At 39.8% G+C, this 8,973-nt stretch overlaps 1 non-coding gene across 1 annotated transcript; it reads right to left on the bottom strand.

The window, feature by feature from the left end:
• Nucleotides 1-2,859: 2,859 nt before the first annotated feature.
• Nucleotides 2,860-2,962, bottom strand: LOC112827941 (U6 spliceosomal RNA). Its single transcript, XR_003209354.1, has one exon. It is a non-coding gene; the product is annotated as a U6 spliceosomal RNA (small nuclear RNA).
• Nucleotides 2,963-8,973: the final 6,011 nt, after the last annotated feature.

Below are 8,973 nucleotides of genomic sequence, written 5' to 3'. Positions count from 1 at the left end.
CACAGCAAGAGAGGGAGCACAAGCAGGGGGAGTGGGAGAGGGACGAGCAGGCTTCCCACCAGGCAGGGAGCCCAATGCAGGCCTCGATCCCAGGACCCTGGGATCATGACCTGAGCTGAAGGCAGATGCTTAACAACTGAGCCACCCAGGCGTCCCCCCTTCTTATCTTTTTAAATGGCTATAGGAGCTTAATGATATCCACTGTTTCTTTCTGGATACTGATGGTTTCTGAATTGTTTCTTTTTATCTTTATTAATTTTGAAATTTGATTTAGCAATTTTACAGATTTTCTTTAGAGAATTAGCTTTTTGTTTAATTCTTTTCTCTATTGTTTTTCCGGTTTCAATTTTATTTTTCTCCTGCTGTTGCCCTTATTATTTCCTTTCTTATGGTTGTTTTGGGTTGATTTTGCTTCTCTTGTTCTAGTTTTGAGATACGATCTTACATTATTGAGATCGTTCTTCTTTTCAGTTATAAGCATTTAGTGCTAAAAACTTCCTTCTAATTATCACTTTAGATGCAGCCCACATATTTTGATATAACTTATTAGGAAGAAATGTGAAACACAAAAACATGCAAAAAGCTGAAGGAATGCTATAAGAGATTCACAACGACATCAGGCACCAGGCAACATCTTCCCTTCTTTTGACCCATTCCTAGCATGTGCTTTTGGCCCATAGTTAGAAGATGGCTGCATCGCCTCCAGCATTATGACCGTGTTTCAAGCACAAGGAGGTGGCAGGGCAAACGCTAATGGGTACATGCCGCTTGAATCTTTGCCCCACCCCCTTGAAGTATCTTACAAGATACCCCACCACCAAAGATACTCTGCTTAAAGTCACTGGCCACAATTGCATCACATTTCACGACTGCGTGCTTGCCAGATTTGGAAACGTTTCTTCCATGGGCATGCTGCTGCACCTAAACTACCATTCAGACACTGAGCGTCCCCTGACCACATACTGTGTCCTCAGATGGCAGGCTTTCTGAGAAGCTCCGGTGCATTCCAGGGGCTGTAGGTTGGTATCAGTTGCCAGACTTATTCAGCTGCCTTAAATCACCAGTAGTGGCGCTGATCACCTGTCAACAGAGCTCTTCCATCTGCCACATCTCTAGGCTGCTCCTTTCATGGATGGTGGTTTGAACATACAGTTCCTCGCCTGACCCTCGGTGATGTTCCACAAAGCTTGGAGTATGCCTGCAGGCTGCCAGCACAATTCGATCTTGATGTTCCAAGAAAGGGATCATGAGTTTGGCCCTGCAGGGGTGCCGTCTTTCTTGGAGAACTCAGTGTGCTATGTGATATCTGCCGAGGAGTGAGTGTGCTCTGGGCATTTCTGCTTCTTTGCTCCTTTTTACAACATTTTGTGTCTGAATGGTAGTTTAGGTGCAGCAGCATGCCCATGGAAAAAACATTTCCAAATCTGGCAAGCACGCGGTGGTGAAATGTGATGCAATTGTGGCCAGTGACTTTAAGCAGAGTATCTTTGGTAGTGGGGTATCTTGTAAGATACTTCAAGGGGGTGGGGCAAAGATTCAAGCGGCATGTACCCATTAGCGTTTGCCCTGCCACCTCCTTGTGCTTGAAACACGGTCATAATGCTGGAGGCGATGCAGCCATCTTCTAACTATGGGCCAAAAGTACATGCTAGGAATGTGTGGCCCAAGTCTCAGGTAGTTCAAGACACTTTATCAGGCAGGATATTTTAAGGGCTCACAGGTTAAACGTGTGCCAGAAGCTGCTCAAGGACCCATTCTAGTGACTCTGGGAACATGGAGTTGGGGAAACCACAAGTCTGCTAAGCTAATCCTTTACTGCATAGTCTACACACATGGCCCTTGGCCAAGCTCTCTTACTGCAAAATGATCCTATATATCTGAGCGTCTACATTTAGGGTAGCATTTGTATAATAAAGTTAGCAATAATATTAGTATGTATATTCTTAACATTTGAGGGAGTCAGTGTGGGGTAGGGAAGGACTTAAAGAAATGACTCATATATCCTATAAAAGGCATTATATCAAAAACTAATGATGTACTGTATGGTGACTAACATAACATAATAAAAAGGAAAAAATGGGGAAAAAAGCCATTACATACATTTTTATGTATTTTTTTTAATTTTTAAAAAGATTTTTATTTATTTATTTGTCAAAGAGAGAAAGAGCACAAGCAGGGGGAGCTGCAGGAAGAGGGAGAAGCAGGCTCCTCGCTGAGCAAGGAGCCCGATGTGGGACTTGATCCCAGGACCCTGGATCACGACCCAAGCTGAGGGTAGATGCTTAACTGACTGAGCCACCAAGGCGTCCCCATTTTTACATTTTTGTACCAATTTCATTACTTGTGTCTCTCCTGCTTTACCACTTTTACCTTATGATAAATGTGTGCAGAACTATTTAGTATAGAAATTAGATGATGGTTGGAGAGAGCCATGAGTGACTATCGCTTTTACAATTGCAACAAGAAGAATAAGATACTTAGGAATAAATTTAACCAAGGAGATGAAAGGCCTATCTATACACTAAAAACTATAAATCATTGATGAAAGAAAGTAAGGAAGACAAATAAATGGAAAGATATCCTAGGTTCACAAATGGAAGATAAATCTTGTTAAATGTTGTGCAGCCACTATGGAAAACAGTGTGGAAGTTTCTCAAAAAATTAAAAATAGCACTATCATTTGATCCAGAAATCCCACTGTGAATATGTATCTGGATGAAATAGAATCACTCTCTTGAAGAGATATTTGCATTCCCATGTTCATTGCAGTATTTATCACAATAGCCAAGGTATGGAAATAACCCAAATGTCTGTTAGCATTAGAATGGATAAAGAAAACATGTATATATAAAGTGGACTAATAATCAGACTTTTCTTCAGAATTTGCCTGTCATCCTTACACAGGGCCATGCTAATCTTCTCTGTGTCATTATTTTAGTATATGTGCTGCCGAAGTGACCACAATAATCAGCTTTTTATTTTTTTATTTTTTTAAAAGATTTTTACTTATTTATTTGACAGAGACATAGTGAGAGACGGAACACAAGCAGGGGGACTGGGAGAGGGAGAAGCATGCTTCCTGCTGAGCAGGGACCCCGATGCGCGGCTCGATCCCAGGACCCTGGGATCATGACCTGAGCCGACGGCAGACGCTTAAAGATTGAGCCATCTGGCGCCACAATAATCAGCTTTTTTTTTATTTTTTATTGTTATGTTAATCACCATACATTACATCATTAGTTTTTAATGTTGTGTTCCATGATTCATTGTTTGTGCATAACACCCAGTGCTCCACGCAGAACATGCCTTCTTTAATACCCATCACCAGGCTAACCCATCCCCCCACCCCCCTCCCCTCTAGAACTTGGTTTTTCAGAGTCCATCGTCTCTCATGGTTCGTCTCCCCCTATGACTTACTCCCCTTCATTCTTCCCCTCCTGCTATCTTCTTCTTCTTCTTCTTTTCTTAACATATATTGCATTATTTGTTTCAGAGGTACAGATCTGTGATTCAGCAGTATTGCACAATTCACAGCACTCACCATAGCACATACCCTCCCCAATGTCTATCACCCAGCCACCCATCCCTCCCACCCCCCACCACTCCAGCAACCCTCAGTTTGTTTCCTGAGATTAAGAATTCCTCATATCAGTGCGGTCATATGATACATGTCTTTCTCTGATTGACTTATTTCACTCAGCATAACACCCTCCAGTTCCAACCACGGCGTTGCAAATGGCAAGATCTCATTCCTTTTGATGGCTGCATAATATTCCATTGTGTATATATACCACTTCTTCTTTATCCATTCATCTGTCGATGGACATCTTGGCTCTTTCCACAGTTTGGCTATTGTGGACATTGCTGCTATAAACATTGGGGTGCACATACCCCTTCGGATCCCTACATTTGTATCTTTGTGGTAAATACCCAGTAGTGCAATTGCTGGATCGTATGGTAGCTCTATTTTCAACTGTTTGAGGAACCTCCATACTGTTTTCCAGAGTGGCTGCACCAGCTTGCATTCCCACCAACAGTGTAGGAGGGTTCCCCTTTCTCCGCATCCCCGCCAACATCTGTCATTTCCTGACTTGTTAATTTTAGCCATTCTGACTGGTGTGAGGTGGTATCTCATTGAGGTTTTGATTTGGATTTCCCTGATGCCAAAAGATGTTGAGCAATTTTTCACATGTCTGTTGGCCATTTGGATGTCTTCTTTGGAAAAATGTCTGTTCATGTCTTCTGCCCATTTCTTGATTGGATTATTTGTTCTTTGGGTGTTGAGTTTGATAAGTTCTTTATAGATTTTGGATACTAGCCCTTTATCTGATATGTCATTTGCAAATATTTTCTCCCATTCTGTCGGTTGTCTTTTGGTTTTGTGGACTGCTTCTTTTGCTGTGCAAAAGCTTTTTATCTTGATGAGGTCCCAATAGTTCATTTTTGCCCTTGCTTCCCTTGCCTTTGGCGATGTTTCTAGGAAGAAGTTGCTGCGGCTGAGGTCGAAGAGGTTGCTACCTGTGTTCTCCTTTAGGATTTGGATGGACTCCTGTCTCACGTTTAGGTCTTTCAACCATTTGGAGTCTATTTTTGTGTGTGGTGTAAGGAAATGGTCCAGTTTCATTCTTCTGCATATGGCTGTCCAAGTTTCCCAACACCATTTGTTGAAGAGACTGTCTTTTTTCCATTGGACATTCTTTCCTGCTTTGTCAAAGATGAGTTGACCATAGAGTTGAGGGTCCATTTCTGGGCTCTCTGTTCTGTTCCATTGATCTATGTGTCTGTTTTTGTGCCAGTACCATACTGTCTTGATGATGACAGCTTTGTAATAGAGCTGGACGTCCGGAATTGTGATGCCGCCAGCTTTGCTTTTCTTTTTCAACATTCCTCTGGCTATTCGGGGTCTCTTCTCGTTCCATACAAATTTTAGGATTATTTGTTCCATTTCTTTGAAAAAGGTGGATGGTATTTTGATGGGGATTGCATTGAATGTGTGGATTGCTCTAGGTAGCACTGACATCTTCACAATGTTTGTTCTTCCAATCCATGAGCATGGAACGTTTTTCCATTTCTTTGTGTCTTCTTCAATTTCTTTCATGAGTATTTTATAGTTTTCTGAGTACAGATCCTTTGCCTCTTTGGTTAGATTTATTCCTAGGTATCTAATGGTTTTGGGTGCAATTGTAAATGGGATAGACTCCTTGATTTGTCTCTCTTCTGTCTTGTTGTTGGTGTATAGGAATGCCACTGATTTCTGTGCATTGATTTTATATCCTGCTACTTTACTGAATTCCTGTATGAGTTCTAGCAGTTTTGGGGTGCAGTCTTTTGGGTTTTCCACATATAGTATCATATCATCTGCAAAGAGTGAGAGTTTGACTTCTTCTTTGCCGATTTGGATGCCTTTGATTTCTCTTTGTTGTCTGATTGCTGTGGCTGGGACTTCTAATACTATGTTGAATAGCAGTGGTGAGAGTAGACATCCCTGCCACATTCCTGACCTTAGGGGAAAAGCTCTCAGCTTTTCCCCATTGAGAATGATATTCGCTGTTGGTTTTTCATAGATGGCTTTTGTGATATTGAGGTATATACCCTCTACGCCTATACTCTGAAGAGTTTTGATCAAGAAAGGATGCTGAATGCTTTTTCTGCATCTATTGAGAGGATCATATGATTCTTTTTCTTTCTTTTGTTAATGTATTGTATCACGTTGATTGATTTGCGGATGTTGAACCAACCTTGCAGCCCAGGGATAAATCCCACTTGGTCATGGTGAATAATCTTTTTAATGTACTGTTGGATCCTATTGGCTAGTATTTTGGTGAGAATTTTTGCATCCGTGTTCATCAAGGATATTGGTCTGTAATTCTCCTTTTTCATGGGGTCTTTGTCTGATTTTAGGATCAAGGTAATGGTGGCCTCATAAAATGAATTTGGAAGTTTTCCTTCCATTTCTATTTTTTTGGAACAGTTTCAGGAGAATAGGAATTAATTCTTCTTTAAATGTCTGATAGAATTCCCTTGGGAAGCCATCTGGCCCTGGGCTTTTGTTTCTTGGGAGATTTTTGATGACTGCTTCAATTTCCTTAGTGGTTATGGGTCTATTCAGGTTTTCTATTTCTTCCTGGTTCAATTTTGGTAGTTGATACATCTCTAGGAATGCACCCATTTCCTCCAGGTTATCTAATTTGCTGGCATAGAGTTGCTCATAGTATGTTCTTATAATTGTTTGTATTTCTTTGGTGTTGGTTGTGATCTCTCCTCTTTCGTTCATGATTTTGTTGATTTGGGTCATTTCTCTTTTCTTTTTGATCAGTCTGGCCAGGGGTTTATCAATCTTGTTAATTCTTTCAAAGAACCAGCTCCTAGTTTCGTTGATCTGTTCTACCGTTCTTTTGGTTTCTAGTTCATTGATTTCTGCTCTGATCTTTATTATTTCTCTTCTCCTGCTGGGTTTAGGCTTTATTTGCTGTTCTTTCTCCAGCTCCTTTAGGTGTAGGGTTAGGTTGTGTATTTGAGACCTTTCTTGTTTCTTGAGAAAGGCTTGTATTGCTATATACTTTCCTCTCAGGACTGTCTTTGCTGTATCACAAAGATTTTGAACAGTTGTGTTTTCATTTTCATTGGTTTCCATGAATTTTTTTAATTCTTCTTTAATTTCCTGGTTGACCCATTCATTCTTTAGTAGGATGCTCTTTAGCCTCCATGTATTTGCGTTCTTTCCGACTTACCTCTTGTGACTGAGTTCTAGTTTCAAAGCATTGTGGTCTGAAAATATGCAGGGAATAATCCCAATCTTTTGGTACCAGTTGTGACTTGATTTGTGACCTAGGATGTGATCAATTCTGGAGAACGTTCCATGGGCACTAGAGAAGAATGTGTATTCCGTTGCTCTGAGATGGAATGTTCTGAATATGTCTGTAAAGTCCATTTGGTCCAGTGTTTCATTTAAAGTCTTTATTTCCTTGTTGATCTTTTGCTTAGATGATCTGTCCATTTCAGTTAGGGGGTGTTAAAGTCCCCCACTATTATCGTATTGTTGTCAATGTGTTTCTTTGCTTTTGTTATTAATTGTCTTATATAATTGGCTGCTCCCACGTTAGGGGCATAGATATTTACAATTGTTAGATCTTCTTGTTGGATAGACCCTTTAAGTAGGATATAGTGTCCTTCTTCATCTCTTATTACAGTCTTTGTTTTAAAATCTAGTTTGTCTGATATAAGGATTGCCACCCCAGCTTTCTTTTGGTGTCCTTTAGCATGGTAAATTGTTTTCCACCCCTTCACTTTCAATGTGGGGGTGCCTTTGGGTCTAAAATGAGTCTCTTGCAGACAGCATATCGATGGGTCTTGTTTTTTAATCCAATGTGATAGCCTGTGCCTTTTGATTGGGGCATTTAGCCCATTTACGTTCAGGGTAACTATTGAAAGGTATGAATTTAGTGCCATTTTATGGCCTGTAAGGTGACTGTTACTGTATATTGTCTGTGTTCCTTTCTGATCTATGCCTCTTTTAAGCTCTCTTCTTGCTTAGAGGACCTCTTTAATATTTCTTGTAGGGCTGGTTTTGTGTTTGCAAATTCCTTTAGTTTTTGTTTGTCCTGGAAGCTTTTTATCTCTCCTTCTATTTTCAGTGATAGCCTAGCTGGATATAGTATTCTTGGCTGCATATTTTTCTCATTTAGTGCTCTGAAGATATCTTGCCAGTTCTTTCTGGCCTGCCAGGTCTCTGTGGATAGGTCTGTTGCCAATCTAATATTTCTACCATTGTAGGTTACAGATCTCTTTTCCCGAGCTGCTTTCAGGATTTTCTCTTTGTCTCTGAGACTCGTAAGTTTTACTATTAGACGTCGGGCTATTGACCTATTTTTATTGATTTTGAGAGGGGTTCTCTGTGCCTCCTGGATTTTGATGCCTGTTTCCTTCCCCACATTAGGGAAGTTCTCTGCTATAATTTACTCCAATATACCTTCTGCCCCTCTCTCTCTTTCTTCTTCTTCTGGGATCCCAATTATTCTAATGTTGTTTCGTCTTATCATATCGCTTATCTCTCAAATTCTGCCGTCGTGATCCTGTAGTTGTTTATCTCTCGTTTTCTCAGCTTCTTTATTTTCCATCATTTGGTCTTCTATATTGCTGATTCTCTCTTCTGCCTCATTTATCCTAGCAGTTAGTGCCCCCATTTTTGATTGCACCTCATTAATAGCCTTTTTGATTTCGACTTGGTTAGATTTTAGTTCTTTTATTTCTCCAGAAAGGGTTTCTCTAATAACTTCCACACTTTTTTCAAGCCCAGCTAGTATCTTTAAAGTCATGATTCTGAACTCTAAGTCCAACATCGTACTAATGTCAGTATTGAGTAGGTCCCTGGCAGACGGTACTACCTCTTGTTCTTTTTGCTGAGGAGATTTTTTTCATCTTGTCATTTTGTCCATAGGAGAACAGATGAATGAGAGAACAGAATGCTAACAGGTTAACAATGTCTCCAGGAAATATACTCTATACAAATCAGAAAAGTCCTGAAACCAGGGGACAAGAAAGGGAAAGAAAGAAGAGGGGAAAAAAAAGGAAAAAAAAAAGATAAGATAAGAAGTTGTTTTTAAAAAGAAAGAAGAAGATTTAAAAAAAAGAACAAAAAGGGAGAGAATGTGATCAGGCAGGAGACTAGAACAAAGCCATACACTAGTGATTTAGGGTATATTTTGATCTGTTAGAAGAAACTGTATCTCAAAATTTTAAAAAGAGAACAACATATATATATATGCCAAAATAAGCGTAACTACTATGAAGGGATAAAATATGATTCTAAAAATGAAAAATAAAAAGTTTTTTTTAAAAAAGGGATTGATAAGATGGTTGTAAAAGGGAAAAAGAAAAATTCAAAAAAAAACAGTTAAAAAAATTAACTTTGAAAAACTAATGAATCATGGTAAAAAAAGCCATGAATTCTCTGTGCAGTATTCCCCTAGCGCT

The sequence above is a fragment of the Callorhinus ursinus genome, unplaced genomic scaffold, assembly GCF_003265705.2.
Source record: "Callorhinus ursinus isolate GAN/ISIS: 27379988/994484 unplaced genomic scaffold, GSC_fseal_2.0 scaffold38, whole genome shotgun sequence".
Classification (NCBI taxonomy): Eukaryota; Metazoa; Chordata; class Mammalia; order Carnivora; family Otariidae; genus Callorhinus; species Callorhinus ursinus.
This window is presented reverse-complemented; position numbering and strand designations above follow the sequence as displayed.